The 18,774-nt window shown below is 47.8% G+C and overlaps 1 pseudogene; it reads left to right on the top strand.

Annotated features, from left to right (window-relative positions):
* The first annotated feature begins 102 nt into the window (after positions 1 to 102).
* Positions 103 to 18,697, top strand: LOC119884423 (annotated as a pseudogene).
* Positions 18,698 to 18,774: the final 77 nt, after the last annotated feature.

Below are 18,774 nucleotides of genomic sequence, written 5' to 3'. Positions count from 1 at the left end.
CCACTCGCCAAAGCCCTGGCAGACACACAGGTGGGCAGACAGGTCGACACGCAGCCAATCAGCTTCCTGTCCCTCCCCCCTCAGGTACTCCTGCTGTTTCAGGAGCCCTGGCTCAGCCTGCCGCCTGCGGGGCTGTCCCATTGGCTGCTGTCCCCACCCACCCCGTCATCCAGTCCTTCTTTCCTATTGGTCAGAGGACGCAGCAGAGCGTTTCTAGGCAACAAGACAGCGTCCCCCTCCTCCTCCCCCTCCCCCCCCTCAGCAAACCTGACACAACGCATCCCGTGACGTCTTGCTCAGTTGCCCCCATAAAGCAGGGGTGCTTCCTCCTCCAGATGATGTGGCCGCCGCCCACAGCCCCGCCTACGCTCTCCTCCCAGCATGCTCTGGGGCAACAGCTCCATAGACCAATCAAAGAAGAGCAGGAGTTGGAGCAGACGTCTGCAGAGCCATGCCTTCCACCAGAGGAGGAGAGACAGGTGGAGGAGGAACGATCAGCTTCAACATCAACACTGAGCCCGCTGTCGTCCTGTGCAGGAGAGGAGCAGCAGGAGGAGCCGAAGGAGGAGCAGGAGGAGAACTGGACTGCTCCGGGTGTGGTCAGTTTGAATGGAGGAGATAACTCTGGTGGAGAGGAGGAGGAGGGGGTTGAGGGAGGGGGAACAGGAGGCGGAGGAGGTGGGGAGGAAGCAGAGGGGGGGGGGAGAAGGGGAGCAGGAGGAGCAGGGAGGAGAGGGGGAAGATGAGGACGAGGGACAGAGGGAGGAGAATGGGGGAGGAGAGAGGATGATGATGGGGAGAAGGATAAGGATGAAGATCAGGACCGGCACGGTGAAGAGGAGGAGGAGGAGGACTTTGATGACCTCACACAGGATGAAGACGAGGAGGAAGTGATGTCATCAGCGTCGGAGGAGTCGGTGCTCTCTGTTCCAGAGTTACAGGTAAACAGGAAGTCTGAGCCAGGGGTCGCTTATAGATCTGTGCGTCAGGAAGACTAACTTCATCCTGCGTCAACGTCCCGTCATGAATCGGCACGTGGCTCGTGAGCGCTCCGTGTCCGAACGCCTCGAATGTTCAGTGAAGCTCGTTAATATTAAGTCGTCCTGACTGTGGCAACATAACGAGGCAAATTCAGACAGAAGCTTCAGAAGGAAATTTCAGCCAGTGAGACGCTGACGTTCGTTTTGAAGCAAGAAAGAAGATGTTTGGTGGGTAAAACGTGCACACACATGCACACGCAGCGCTTGTGCGCTGGAGCTCCGCCCCCTTTTATCAGCGATCTGCAGGAAGGCTCATCCCTCCTGAGTAGGGAAAAAAGTCTAATTGCGATTTTTCGGCCAAATATTGTGATTAAGATTCAATTTAGATTTATTTTATTGAAGTTTTGCTAAAGATGAATTTTCACTGCCAGTCGACTTTTGATGAATCAGGCAGGAAGTCAGACACAGAGCGGCAGAGAATCCGGTCGATTTTCAAAATAAAACAGCCTCTGCAGATTCCCGATCGTTAGACCGACAAAAAAAAAACAATTTAACTATTAATCGTAGTAGAGGCTCAAAAATCAGAACAATGAACAAGTCAGCAAAATCAGACGGGCAAAACGCTCTTATTCTGAAATGCTCCATGTGGATACTTAATGTCAGCCACAGAGAGCTGCGATCTGTAGTTCACAAAATGACAAATTAACACGTTAACAACATGCAGGCTGAACGCTTGCTGCTGAAAACACGTCAGCGCAGCCGCCGCCTGTGTCGGTTCGGCTGGTGCCATCAGCACGTTCTCCTCTAGTTTGGTTAGATGTTGTAAAATGTACACGCCTTGCGCGGCTCTGGGCTGCGTTTCCCAAAACCCTCGTTCGGACTACGGAGGTAACTAAGTTGGTAACTTACAGGTACAAACTATGGTTAAGCGACGCAGGTGTTCCTCGACGAACGATCTGTCGTTAAGTTGCTTAGTTTGAACTCCAGCTGCTGAGCTGTGGTTAGAAGCTCAGTTCACGTCACAGAGAGCAGAAGATGCAGCGTGCAGTGTTTCCCACAGGATCTTAAGAGACGGGGGGTGGGCCCCGGACCCTGTTGGGGGGTCTGGGGCCATGGCCCCTTGGAAGAAAGATTTTCTAAATTTTAAAATTAAATGCATTAATTTGGTGCAAAATTAAATATACACTTGTAAACAATGTTGTGCTCTAATAAATTATTTACCCTTAAAGCCATTGTAGAGCTATAAATAGTGATGAAACGGCAACAAAAGCCAACAAATTTATTTTTATTTTATTATGTTTTCTAAATCAAAGAATAGTAAGTATAATAAGTAACTTCCCTGACATCTTATTTGTTGTTTTACTTTTAATGTGACATGTTTTATACTTTCTGTAAATATAATCCAATGAATCTTATTTCCATCCTGTACAGACGCCTTATTTGAAAACCGGACGTTGTCACGTGTGTTTGATAAATAATTTGTATGTGCTTCTCGTCTTCACAGCCTCTCTTCATACTAAAGAAACAAACTGACAGGATAAAGTCTCTAACCTGCCTGTCAGCTCGCTTGGGCCGCTTCACTTACCGTAAAGGCTGGAATACGTGTGCACTCCAAATGTAGGCGCTCACAGACGAGTGACAGGCCGTTAACGTTACCTCAAAAGAAAAATGGTTGTCTCGAGTCAGATGCCAGAGCGTGCGAGCTCACAGCAGCGCCCACAAAACACACTGTTAGAGGTCTGAAACGTTATTATGAGATGTATCAAACTATTTTCGGTTCATTTAGAGACTATGGCGGGCCGCCGTGGTCTCGTTAATTAATGGGAAACGCTGAGCGTGAGGAGGTGGATGTGATGTGAGTCAACAGCAATGTCGGAAAATCCTGCTAGACAAACATATTTAAGGTGAAGCGTTTTTAAAAGTAGTTGTAAAAGTACTTTTAAATGTATTTGTGGGTAGAGCTGCATTGATTCAGTACCTTAGTGTATTCCAGCCACAAACAGCAGGTGTAACTTAATCTAACATTAGTTTCCCAGTTCAAAGGAAAAAACAGAGAATGTAAAGACTTCTAATATCAGTTTACATTTCCAGGCCTCTGCTCTAGTCTTCATTAGAAACAGAAAGACAGCATGAAAGTGCTGTAATGAATAAATCCCTGAGAGTCGAAGCAAGTCCGTCTCTATAGAGAAGCTCTTACCACCCTGAGCTGTTCAGATCATAAGAACCGCTAATAGTTCTTATTTAAGAAGTTAGAGCCTGTATGTAGGCTAAATAAAATGATTAGGTTGTAGATTTATATTGTTGATTTTCTTGTTATTGCTGGTCCGACTACAATATGAAAAGCCTAAATAATAAGTTGTTAATGTCACTTAATATCGGTCACAGCTGACATATTTAGGCAGGATTATTTTTCTTTTTTCTGCAAAGTAACCTCAATTTTGGGGGCCTAAACGTACTTGAAAAACTCACCAAAATTTGCACAAAATTCATACATGGCGAAGAATTTCGGATTTTAAGGGTTTCGCGCATGGGCGTGGCAAAATGGCTCCTCGGCGCCCCGACAGAGCAGCTACCGGACAAAGTTTCACTACGTCAATTTCTGGGGTACATGTATCAAGTCCGCACACAAAAAAGCCTCTTGGAGCGATGCCCTCAACCCAACAGGAAGTCGGCCATTTTGGATTAAATGGGAATTTATGGCGATTTACACCCTTTGTACTTTAATGAACTCCTCCTAGGGAGTTAGTCCGACCTACTTCAGATTTGTGACAAGTGACAAATAACACGTTTGTCCGAAGCCTGTGGCAAATTCACAGCTGCACTGTCAGAGTTCCAGAATCTGCAACGCGGCCGCCTCGCACCTCGACGTGCTACACGTGCGAGGGCTCGCCAAACGCTGCTTGCAGCTTAAATTTTGGATTGATCCTTTTCTGTTCGTCCACATGCTCAGAGTTTGGAGGAGGAGGAGAGCACGTTCTCCCTCAGGTTCGTTTTTATAGATCACAACCTTTGCGTTGGAAGTGGCGTGCGCACGTTTATAAATCATACCCCTGGTGAGTTGGTGACGTCAGAGTGACGCTCATCTTTGACCTTTAACCTTCTTAGGAAACCATGAAGCAGCTGACGTGGTTGGCGGCGGAGCACCGGCTCTGTGCAGACGGAGACTCGGAGGAGGATCACTCTCCGACCTCCCCCGGCTCTCAGGAGGAAGAGGAGGAGGAGGAGGAGGAGGAAGAGGAGGGCCGTAAAGACGAGCGGTCAGGAGAGGGCAGGAGCAGTAATGTGGGACGAGACGAAGAGACGCCGTCAGGAGAGGGAACGCCCAGAGGAGGAGGGAGGTGTCCTGGACGAGGACGAGGTCCGGGCGTTCTCTGATGGTTTTGCTTGGTTTTGGTATTGCTGACGCCGCTCTCACACTTTGTGTTGTGTCTCTGCAGGTCAGGGCCGACCTCTCCGCGGCCTGAGGAGGAGTCGCCAGGAGCGCCACAGTAAAGACGCCGCCAAACTGTTGCTGCTGTTCGACGAGAACATCCTGGAGAACGACCCGCACAGAGAGAGCAAAGACGTGGCCTTCGCGCAGAGTTACCTGAACAGGGTGAGAACGCCACTCTGTTAGAGAGCGATTCATCTGCCACTGTGAGACCGTGACTCTTACTGTGTGTCTCCAGGTGCGCGAGGCGCTGCAGGACGTACCTGAGCAGGTGGAGGAGTTCGTGTCTCTGCTGAACGAGTTTGAGCAGGTGGGAGAAGGACAGGAAGTGATGATGTTGTTCAGGAAGCTGCGCTGCATCCTGGGAGACCGGACAGACCTCCTGAGAGACTTTGCCGCGTTCCTGCATCCTGAGCAGGCGCTGCTGTGTGGACTGGTGAGCAGCACAGGTGCACCGCAGCAGTAGGGGTGGGAGAAATAATCGATTCTTAGATGAGTCGCGATGCGGACATGGAAGATTCTGAATTGATTAACAAATGTCTAAAAATGGATTTTTAAATCTTAATTAATAACGTGATGTTGACGGAACGCAAAAGGCGGAACTCGCGAAAGTGCAGCGTCCGGACCGTCTGTGGAGCGCACACAACAGCCTGTATTCGGCACACCACGGCTGCAGAATGAAGAACCTCCCTGCTTAAATGTCACACAATCATTAATATCAGTGCGCAACTAATGATTTTAACTCGCACATTGTGAGCGTGGTGACGCTCGACGCTCTGCAGCTCTCTGTGCATCCTGTGTGTGAGGCCGAGCGAGTGAGAGAGAGAGAGCGGCAGAACGTGACGGTGAAAGTTCACGGAGAAAAATATTATCGGTAAGTTTCTGCCTGGTAGGAAACGTGCAGCGTAGGTCACTTGTGTCCGTTAATAAAAGCCTGTAGTTTCCCAACAGCTGGGAAAGTGAACGCTGTACACGGGCCTGCTCTCCAGCCCCCCCACCAGACTCCAGAGCCTTCAGCGTCACCCCCCCCCCTGGAACCCACAGAGTCTGGACACTTTCAAAGATCTACTAAAACCTGTTAAAGCTCTTTACCCAGGCATTCAGTCCTGAATGACTTTTTGTTGGTCTGTAGTAATATTAATTATCAGCTGTATGTCAGTACTAACTAACCTACTAGTGAAGTGCTGAGACTGAACTGGTGGTGTGCAGCTCTGTCCTGGACACAGACTGAACATCCTGATAATTATTTTTCTGAAATGAGGGTCCATGGAGCTGAGATTAATAAAGTCAATTAGGGATGCAGACTAGTGCTTTTAAGATAATTAGGAGAAGTTTCTTCTGGATTTTAATGTGCAAATGAAATGCTTGGTAATTATCCATGGATCCTGTTTAGGAAAAATGACGCATCAAGATGCATCGATAATCTTTTTATAATCGAATCACAGCCCTCTGAATCGGAATTGAATCGTGAGGTGCCCAGAGATTCCAGTCACGCTACGCTGTACCCTGACTGGTTGAGTTGTTCAATCCCCCCAGATCCAGAAAAGAAGGTGTGTTGTTGAGAGGTGGACTCTTGTGGAGGTTTGAGATACTCAGCGCTGTGTAACACTCTGTTTCTTGGCCCACCTGATGAGATTATATGATGTTATTTAATCCTTTAAAATTATCTTTCTCTTAAACTCTTATAATCTGATACTACTTCTCCAACATTGCTCATAATAATTCATGCATCAGCTAATTTCATCCTCTCACACAGGCCTGACCTGCAGGAAAGAGCAGTGTCTGTTAAATCTAACACTGTTGGTCAGACTGTACGCTGATTTATTTCTTGTCCGAAAAATACAGAAGATAAAGAGCTTAAAAATAATAGCATATTAAATCGCAAGATTGGTTAAAGAAATCCCAATTAGATTATTTTCCAGAATCGTTGTTGATACCACGGTGAAAAAAACTTCAACATCCACTCCTTCAATAAAACCATCGGAACATTACAAAGAGCAGCTGTCGAAAATACAACCTGCGTATTGAATTAATTTATTAATCTTCTTAACTTTTTTGTTGGTGTTTCATGTTCCAGGGTGGTCTCTGTACTGGCTGTGGTTTGAGATTTCTCTGTTGGAAAACTAAACAGTTATTGATGATTGAAACGAATCGTATTGACCTTTGCAGACGGTCCCTAGCTCCTCCTGCAGTACGTTGGACAGACGTGAAATTTAACTAACTTTACCCGCTTTCCAAACACGACGGTCAAACTGCAGCTGCACTTGTTGCCCTCTTCCATGCGTTGGATCCCTCGTACCTACGGCCTGTAGAAAAACCAGCACCAACATGTTTCTCCTGACATGTTTTGGTATCGACTTTGTACCGAAGTACCGGTTCTCGTGACATCCCTAAACTGTAGTGACGGTGGGAAGCGAGGGTCAATCAAAGAACTGCTCTGACTCGGACTCTTTCACCTGTTGTTGGATTGTGATCTTCGGACAGCGGCGAGAGAAGGCGGGTTGAGAGACAAAAAGAATCGATTAGAATCTTTATCAAATACTAGTGATGCACAAAATGTTGGGCCCCCGAAATTAATCGGCTAAAAATAGCAAAACAAGCAGTTTCTGTGTTGGGACGTGTCGGCAGCGTGGAAGGATTTTAAAGTGTCCGAGCCGTTTGCAGACGCTGTTCTGCTGAACTGTCTCCCAACACATCCACTCCATCTGTGTCTGAAAAGAACCGCTGTTTCTGTCACTCGTCTGTGAGAAGGAGATTAAGCTAGCGGCACCTACATTTGGAGTGCACACGTATTCCAGCCTTTACGGTAAGTGAAGCGGCCCAGAGCGAGCTGACAGGCAGGTTAGAGACTTTATCCTGTCAGTTTGTCTCTTTAGTATGAAGAGAGGCTGTGAAGTTTCATGTTCAACATTATTTATCAAACCGGTCGGACTGGATGAATTTAGCGCGAGGAGAAAACACATGTGACCACGCCCGGTTTTCAAAATAAGGCGTCTGTACAGGATGGAAATAAGATTAAATGGATTATATTTACAGAAAGTATAAAACATGTCACATGTGTCCATTAAAAGGAAATGGCCCTCTCGGGCCCCGGACCCCCCCACCATAGTCTCTCCACATCCTGTGGGAAACACTGAGGAAAAAGCTCATTTTGTTTAATTTATGCAGCGGGAAAATAAATGGATAAAATGTACTTGTTCGCTGTTGAGGAAAGTTTTGCATTATATTCGGTTTCAGACAAGAATCTTCATTTGGGTGCATCAGATACTACTAAAGCCTGTGATTCCCGCCCAGTCTCATGATGATTCCTGAAGGAATCCTGACACGTGTCTATATGACATACCTATGGAGCGAGCAGCCTGCTTGTCAGGCGCACCAGCTGTTATACCTGACGCCCTTTTTGGCGTTTTTGAAGCTGTAGCGGAGCCTGTAGCGATGCGTCTCCATGTCAGCATGAAGGTTCAGGTGTTTCACAGACTGACTGGTGGCTAATGTCTTTCTGTGTTGATGTAACTCTGTCCTGACTCTGCAGTTCGAGGAGCAGCAGGCGTTTGAACGCAGCCGGCGCTTCCTGCGACAATTGGAGATCAGCTTTGGAGATAATCCGTCACATTATCAGAAGATCATCAAAGCTCTGCAGACAGGTCCAGATCTGAGTCCAACCAGCATTGACGAGGTACAGCAAGAAACCAGTTTAACCAGAATCAGGAACGACTGTTTAGAAACCAGTTTAACCAGAATCAGGAATCAACGACTGTTCAGAAACCAGTTTAACCAGAATCAGGAATCAACGACTGTTCAGAAACCAGTTTAACCAGAATCAGGAATCAACGACTGTTCAGAAACCAGTTTAACCAGAATCAGGAATCAACGACTGTTCAGACACCAGTTTAACCAGAATCAGGAATCAACGACTGTATAGAAACCAGTTTAACCAGAATCAGGAATCAACGACTGTTCAGAAACCAGTTTAACCAGAATCAGGAATCAACGACTGTTCAGAAACCAGTTTAACCAGAATCAGGAATCAACGACTGTTCAGAAACCAGTTTAACCAGAATCAGGAATCAACGACTGTTCAGAAACCAGTTTAACCAGAATCAGGAATCAACGACTGTTCAGAAACCAGTTTAACCAGAATCAGGAATCAACGACTGTTCAGACACCAGTTTAACCAGAATCAGGAATCAACGACTGTATAGAAACCAGTTTAACCAGAATCAGGAATCAACGACTGTTCAGAAACCAGTTTAACCAGAATCAGGAATCAACGACTGTTCAGAAACCAGTTTAACCAGAATCAGGAATCAACGACTGTTCAGAAACCAGTTTAACCAGAATCAGGAATCAACGACTGTTCAGAAACCAGTTTAACCAGAATCAGGAATCAACGACTGTTCAGAAACCAGTTTAACCAGAATCAGGAATCAACGACTGTTCAGAAACCAGTTTAACCAGAATCAGGAATCAACGACGACATCATGACACCTGATAAAATCCATGTGTTTCAGCTGAAAGCTCAGATGGCCACGCTGCTAAAAGGCCACACCCATCTACAAGCTGAATTCTGGGTATTTTTTGACGAGCTCCGCCCACCTCCAGCCCGCCCGGGACAGTTTGAAGAAGCTCATTGGCCAGAGGAGGGAGGGGGCGGGACAGACAGTGGAGAGGTAGGCCAGGCATCAGGAGGCGGAGCCAGCAGCGGCTTTGAAGAGGTGACTCTCCCAGAGCTCGAAGAGGAAGAAGAGGGGCATAAGATCCAACCAATGACGAGTCGGCGCCGGAGGAGGAAGATGGATGGCCACAGAACCTACAAGGTCTGAAAACACAGGTCTTAGGTACCTTTAGTGGGCTTTCACTCCTGGACTTCTTCTGATGCTGTTTGATGCATTTCCAGGACTGTGATTGGTCGGATAAAGATTGGCCTTGCCTCTGCAGAGACGCGAAGATCCGCAGGCACAGACGGAAAGGGTGCTCCCGCTGCCATGGCAACAAGGTCAGTCCTCCAGGTTTCACCAGGACGCACCTGACATACCTATCACCTGACACACCTATCACCTGACACACCTATCACCTGACACACCTATCACCTGACACACCTGACACACCTATCACACCTATCACCTGACACACCTGACACACCTATCACCTGACACACCTGACACACCTATCACCTGACACACCTATCACCTGACACACCTATCACCTGACACACCTGACACACCTATCACCTGACATACCTATCACCTGACATACCTATCACCTGACATACCTATCACCTGACACACCTGACACACCTATCACCTGACACACCTATCACCTGACACACCTGACACACCTATCACCTGACACACCTATCACCTGACACACCTATCACCTGACATACCTATCACCTGACACACCTGACACACCTATCACCTGACACACCTGACACACCTATCACCTGACACACCTGACACACCTATCACCTGACATACCTATCACCTGACATACCTATCACCTGACACACCTATCACCTGACATACCTATCACCTGACACACCTATCACCTGACACACCTATCACCTGACACACCTGACACACCTATCACCTGACATACCTATCACCTGACACACCTGACACACCTATCACCTGACATACCTATTACCTAACACCTGTTGCATCTGACGTACCTATCACCTGACATACCTATCACCTGACATACCTGTCACCTAACACCTGTCGCATCTGACGTACCTATCACCTGACATACCTATCACCTGACATACCTATCACCTGACATACCTGTCACCTAACACCTGTCGCATCTGACGTACCTATCACCTGACATACCTATCACCTGACACACCTGACATACCTATCACCTGACACACCTGACACACCTATCACCTGACACACCTGACACACCTGACACACCTGACACACCTGACATACCTATCACCTGACATACCTATCACCTGACACACCTATCACCTGACACACCTATCACCTGACACACCTATCACCTGACACACCTATCACCTGACATACCTATCACCTGACACACCTATCACCTGACACACCTATCACCTGACACACCTATCACCTGACACACCTATCACCTGACATACCTATCACTTGACACACCTATCACCTGACATACCTATCACCTGACACACCTATCACCTGACATACCTATCACCTGACACACCTATCACCTGACACACCTATCACCTGACACACCTGACACACCTATCACCTGACACACCTATCACCTGACACACCTATCACCTGACACACCTATCACCTGACACACCTATCACCTGACACACCTATCACCTGACACACCTGACACACCTATCACCTGACATACCTATCACCTGACATACCTATCACCTGACACACCTATCACCTGACATACCTATCACCTGACACACCTATCACCTGACACACCTATCACCTGACACACCTGACACACCTATCACCTGACATACCTATCACCTGACACACCTGACACACCTATCACCTGACATACCTATCACCTAACACCTGTTGCATCTGACGTACCTATCACCTGACATACCTATCACCTGACATACCTGTCACCTAACACCTGTCGCATCTGACGTACCTATCACCTGACATACCTATCACCTGACATACCTATCACCTGACATACCTGTCACCTAACACCTGTCGCATCTGACGTACCTATCACCTGACATACCTATCACCTGACACACCTGACATACCTATCACCTGACACACCTGACACACCTATCACCTGACACACCTGACACACCTGACACACCTGACATACCTATCACCTGACATACCTATCACCTGACACACCTATCACCTGACACACCTATCACCTGACACACCTATCACCTGACACACCTATCACCTGACATACCTATCACCTGACACACCTATCACCTGACACACCTATCACCTGACACACCTATCACCTGACACACCTATCACCTGACATACCTATCACCTGACACACCTATCACCTGACATACCTATCACCTGACACACCTATCACCTGACATACCTATCACCTGACACACCTATCACCTGACACACCTATCACCTGACACACCTGACACACCTATCACCTGACACACCTATCACCTGACACACCTATCACCTGACCACCTATCACCTGACACACCTATCACCTGACACACCTGACACACCTATCACCTGACACACCTATCACCTGACACACCTGACACACCTATCACCTGACACACCTATCACCTGACACACCTGACACACCTATCACCTGACAGACCTATCACCTGACACACCTATCACCTGACACACCTGACACCTATCACCTGACACACCTGACACACCTATCACCTGACATACCTATCACCTGACACCTATCACCTGACATACCTATCACCTGACACACCTGACACACCTGACACACCTATCACCTGACGTACCTATCACCTGACATACCTATCACCTGACATACCTGTCACCTAACACCTGTCGCATCTGACGTACCTATCACCTGACATACCTATCACCTGACACACCTGACATACCTATCACCTGACACACCTGACACACCTATCACCTGACACACCTGACACACCTGACATACCTATCACCTGACATACCTATCACCTGACATACCTATCACCTGACATACCTATCACCTGACATACCTATCACCTGACACACCTATCACCTGACACACCTATCACCTGACATACCTATCACCTGACACACCTATCACCTGACATACCTATCACCTGACACACCTATCACCTGACATACCTATCACCTGACACACCTATCACCTGACACACCTATCACCTGACACACCTGACACACCTATCACCTGACACACCTGACACACCTATCACCTGACACACCTGACACACCTATCACCTGACATACCTATCACCTGACATACCTGACACACCTATCACCTGACATACCTATCACCTGACACACCTGACACACCTATCACCTGACATACCTATCACCTGACATACCTGACACACTATCACCTGACATACCTATCACCTGACACACCTGACACACCTATCACCTGACACACCTATCACCTGACACACCTGACACACCTATCACCTGACACACCTATCACCTGACATACCTATCACCTGACATACCTGACACACCTATCACCTGACATACCTATCACCTGACATACCTATCACCTGACATACCTGACACACCTATCACCTGACACACCTATCACCTGACATACCTATCACCTGACATACCTGACACACCTATCACCTGACATACCTATCACCTGACACACCTGACACACCTATCACCTGACATACCTATCACCTGACACACCTATCACCTGACATACCTATCACCTGACACACCTGACACACCTATCACCTGACATACCTATCACCTGACATACCTGACACACCTATCACCTGACATACCTATCACCTGACACACCTGACACACCTATCACCTGACACACCTATCACCTGACACACCTATCACCTGACACACCTGACACACCTATCACCTGACATACCTATCACCTGACACACCTATCACCTGACACACCTGACACACCTATCACCTGACACACCTGACACACCTGACACACCTATCACCTGACACACCTGACACACCTATCACCTGACATACCTATCACCTAACACCTGTTGCATCTGACGTACCTATCACCTGACATACCTGTCACCTAACACCTGTCGCATCTGACGTACCTATCACCTGACATACCTATCACCTGACACACCTGACATACCTATCACCTGACACACCTGACACACCTATCACCTGACACACCTGACACACCTGACACACCTATCACCTGACATACCTATCACCTGACATACCTGACACACCTATCACCTGACATACCTATCACCTGACACACCTGACACACCTATCACCTGACACACCTATCACCTGACACACCTGACACACCTATCACCTGACACACCTGACACACCTGACACACCTATCACCTGACATACCTATCACCTGACATACCTGACACACCTATCACCTGACACACCTATCACCTGACACACCTGACACACCTGACACACCTATCACCTGACATACCTGACACACCTATCACCTGACATACCTATCACCTGACACACCTGACACACCTATCACCTGACACACCTGACACACCTGACACACCTATCACCTGACATACCTATCACCTGACATACCTGACACACCTATCACCTGACATACCTATCACCTGACACACCTGACACACCTATCACCTGACACACCTATCACCTGACACACCTGACACACCTATCACCTGACACACCTATCACGTGACACACCTATCACCTGACACACCTATCACCTGACACACCTATCACCTGACACACCTATCACCTGACACACCTGACACACCTATCACCTGACACACCTATCACCTGACACACCTGACACACCTATCACCTGACACACCTATCACCTGACACACCTATCACCTGACACACCTGACACACCTATCACCTGACACACCTGACACACCTATCACCTGACATACCTGACACACCTATCACCTGACATACCTGACACACCTATCACCTGACATACCTGACACACCTATCACCTGACATACCTATCACCTGACATACCTGACACACCTATCACCTGACATACCTGACACACCTATCACCTGACACACCTGACACACCTATCACCTGACTCACCTGACACACCTATCACCTGACACACCTATCACCTGACACACCTATCACCTGACACACCTGACATACCTATCACCTGACACACCTGACACACCTGACACACCTATCACCTGACATACCTGACACACCTATCACCTGACATACCTATCACCTGACATACCTGACACACCTATCACCTGACATACCTATCACCTGACATACCTGACACACCTATCACCTGACACACCTGACACACCTGACACACCTATCACCTGACACACCTGACACACCTATCACCTGACACACCTGACACACCTATCACCTGACACACCTATCACCTGACACACCTGACACACCTATCACCTGACACACCTGACACACCTATCACCTGACACACCTGACACACCTATCACCTGACACACCTATCACCTGACACACCTATCACCTGACACACCTGACACACCTATCACCTGACATACCTGTCACCTAACACCTGTCGCATCTGACGTACCTATCACCTGACATACCTATCACCTGACACACCTGACATACCTATCACCTGACACACCTGACACCCTGACACACCTATCACCTGACATACAGTGGGTACGGAAAGTATTCAGACCCCTTTAAATTTTTCACTCTTTGTTTCATTGCAGCCATTTTCCAAAAATCAAAAAAGTTCATTTTATTTCTCAGTAATGTACACTCAGCACCCCATCTTGACAGAAAAAAAACAGAAATGTAGAAATTTTTGCAAATTTATTGAAAAAGAAAAACTGAAATATCACATGGTCATAAGTATTCAGACCCTTTGCTCAGTATTTAGTAGAAGCACCCTTTTGATCTAATACAGCCATGAGTCGTTTTGGGAAAGATGCAACAAGTTTTTCACATCTGGATTTGGGTATCCTCTGCCATTCCTCCTTGCAGATCCTCTCCAGTTCTGTCAGGTTGGATGGTAAACGTTGGTGGACAGCCATTTTCAGGTCTCTCCAGAGATGCTCAATTGGGTTTAAGTCAGGGCTCTGGCTGGGCCATTCAAGAACAGCCACGGAGTTGTTGTGAAGCCACTCCTTCGTTATTTAGCGGTGTGCTTAGGGTCATTGTCTTGTTGGAAGGTAAACCTTCGGCCCAGTCTGAGGTCCAGAGCGCTCTGGAAAAGATTTTCGTCCAGGAGATCCCTGTACTTGGCCGCATTCATCTTTCCCTCGATTGCAACCAGTCGTCCTGTCCCTGCAGCTGAAAAACACCCCCACAGCATGATGCTGCCACCACCATGCTTCACTGTTGAGACTGTATTGGACAGGTGATGAGCAGTGCCTGGTTTTCTCCACACATGCAGCTTAGAATTAAGGCCAAAAAGTTCTATCTTGGTCTCATCAGACCAGAGAATCTTATTTCTCAGCATCTTGGAGTCCTTCAGGTGTTTTTTAGCAAACTCCATGCAGGCTTTCATGTGTCTTGCACTGAGGAGAGGCTTCCGTCGGGCCACTCTGCCATAAAGCCCCGACTGGTGGATTGCTGCAGTGATGGTTGACTTACTACAACTTTCTCCCATCTCCCGACTGCATCTCTGGAGCTCAGCCACAGTGACCTTTGGGTTCTTCTTTACCTCTCTCACCAAGGCTCTTCTCCCCCGATAGCTCAGTTTGGCCGGACGGCCAGCTCTAGGAAGGGTTCTGGTCGTCCCAAACGTCTTCCATTTGAGGATTATGGAGGCCACTGTGCTCTTAGGAACCTTAAGTGCAGCAGAAACTATTTTGTAACCTTGGCCAGATCTGTGCCTTGCCACAATTCTGTCTCTGAGCTCTTCAGGCAGTTCCTTTGACCTCATGATTCTCATTTGCTCTGACATGCACTGTGAGCTGTAAGGTCTTATATAGACAGGTGTGTGGCTTTCCTAATCAAGTCCAATCAGTATAATCAAACACAGCTGGACTCAAATGAAGGTGTAGAACCATCTCAAGGATGATCAGAAGAAATAGACAGCACCTGAGTTAAATATGAGTGTCACGGCAAAGGGTCTGAATACTTATGACCATGTGATATTTCAGTGTTTCTTTTTTAATAAATTTGCAAAAATTTCTACATTTCTGTTTTTTTCTGTCAGGATGGGGTGCTGAGTGTACATTACTGAGAAATTGATTGTGGTTGATTTTTGGAAAATGGCTGCAATGAAACAAAGAGTGAAAAATTTAAAGGGGTCCGAATACTTTCCGTACCCACTGTACCTATCACCTGACACACCTATCACCTGACACACCTGACATACCTATCACCTCGCACCTGACACACCTGACATACCTATCACCTCGCACCTGACATACCTATCACATCGCACCTGACACACCTATCACATCGCACCTGACACACCTGACATACCTATCACCTCGCACCTGACATACCTATCACCTCGCACCTGACACACCTGACACACCTATCACCTCGCACCTGACATACCTATCACCTCGCACCTGACACACCTGACACACCTATCACCTCGCACCTGACATACCTATCACCTCGCACCTGACACACCTGACATACCTATCACCTCGCACCTGACATACCTATCACATCGCACCTGACATACCTATCACATCGCACCTGACACACCTATCACATCGCACCTGACACACCTATCACCTGACATACCTATCACCTGACATACCTATCACCTGACATACCTATCACCTGACATACCTATCACATCGCACCTGACACACCTATCACCTGACATACCTATCACCTGACATACCTGACATACCTATCACATCGCACCTGACACACCTATCACCTGACATACCTATCACCTGACATACCTATCACCTGACATACCTATCACATCGCACCTGACACACCTATCACCTGACATACCTATCACCTGACATACCTATCACCTGACATACCTGACATACCTATCACATCGCACCTGACACACCTATCACCTGACATACCTATCACCTGACATACCTGACATACCTATCACATCGCACCTGACACACCTATCACCTGACATACCTATCACCTCGCACCTGACACACCTGACATACCTATCACCTCGCACCTGACATACCTGACACACCTGACATACCCATCACCTGGCACTTGACACACCTGTCCTTTCCCCTCAGACCTCAGGGGGTGTGTCCAGAGCCATGAAGAGTCTGGACCCTCTGTACTCTCAGATAAGCTCCACCCACGACAACCCAGGTGACAAAGACCTGGACCTGAAGGGGGACGACGACAGTCCACAACCAGGTGTGTAACAGGATCAGCTGTCCTGGGCTCTAATTAACAGGTGTTTTATTATTTGATAAAACATATTTTTTCTGTCAACAGATCGAAGCGTTGCATCATGGGAAGGCTCGTTCCCCCTGATGGATGAGAAAGAGGAGGAGGAGGAGGAGCTGGATGATGAGGAGGAGGATGAAGGTGAAGAGAGGAAGAATAGTGAGAAGGAACAGAGCCCGGTGGTGAAGAGGAGCAGGAGAGAGGAGGCACTGCAACCCCCCACCACCTCCTCTAAACCCTCCTCCTCTCTTATCACATCAACCTCCATTACCTCCTCTCCCTCTGTCTGCACCTCCTCCTTCACACCTATCACCTCCTCTCCCTCTGTCTGCACCTCCTCCTTCACACCTATTACCTCCTCTCCCCCTGTCTGCACCTCCTCCTTCAAACCTATCACCTCCCCTCCCTCTGTCTGCACCTCCTCCTTCACACCTATTACCTCCTCTCCCCCTGTCTGCACCTCCTCCTTCAAACCTATCACCTCCCCTCCCTCTGTCTGCACCTCCTCCTTCAAACCTGTCACCTCTACCTCTCCCACCATCTTCTCTTCCATCACCTCCTCCATCTCTCCCTCTGTCTGTGCCCTCTCCTCTTCCTCTGCTCCTCCTCGGCCCAGTCCTCCTCCTGACCTCCCCGTCTGTGCCAAGAACATTTCTCTGACAGCAAGCGGACAGAAGGTCATCCTCTGGACCAGGTACACCTCCTGCTGCATTTCCCCTCTCCTTCTTCTCCTCCTCAGGTCTCCTCTCTCCTCCTCTGTGAGGAGCAGGAGGAGGAAAGTCTCTATTGAACCCGTTGTTGTTTTTCAGAGAAGCGGACAGAGTCATCTTGACAACGTGTCAGCAGGAGGGAGCCAATCAGAACACGTTCCAGGCCATCTCTACTCTGCTCGGCAACAAGACTCCCAATGAGGTGATTGGCTGTTGCAACTTGTGTTGAGCTGTGATTGGTGGAACAGTCGGTAACTCTTCCTCGTATCTCCAGGTCTCTCGCAGGTTTCGGGATTTGATGAGTTTGTTTCGGACAGCAGCGCGACAGACTGGCTCTGATGAAGAGGCTCTGCCCACCGAGTCGGTAGCAGCCAATGAGGAAGAAGACTGATGTTAACCAATCAGAAGAGCCGTAGGTTCCGCAGCAGAAAAAATTAAGTTTGTTCCCAGGACTTTTATTGTGAAGGATTCATCAAAGTTTACAGATGCGTTTACTGAACGTCAAAAAAACTGTAAATATGAACATTTCTAAATATTTAAAGTTTTTGTAAAAATGAAGTCTTTTTTTTTTTTAATAAAACAGTTTTTTATCGAAGTGTGGCTGCTGTCCTGAATCAGACCAGTTGAGACCAAAACCGTTTCTGTTCTTGTCAACACACCACGAAACACCAA

The sequence above is a fragment of the Micropterus salmoides genome, unplaced genomic scaffold (assembly GCF_014851395.1).
Source record: "Micropterus salmoides isolate LMB-PRFRI ecotype aquatic unplaced genomic scaffold, ASM1485139v1 Ms_hic_scaffold_3427, whole genome shotgun sequence".
Taxonomy (NCBI): Eukaryota; Metazoa; Chordata; class Actinopteri; order Centrarchiformes; family Centrarchidae; genus Micropterus; species Micropterus salmoides.
This window is presented reverse-complemented; position numbering and strand designations above follow the sequence as displayed.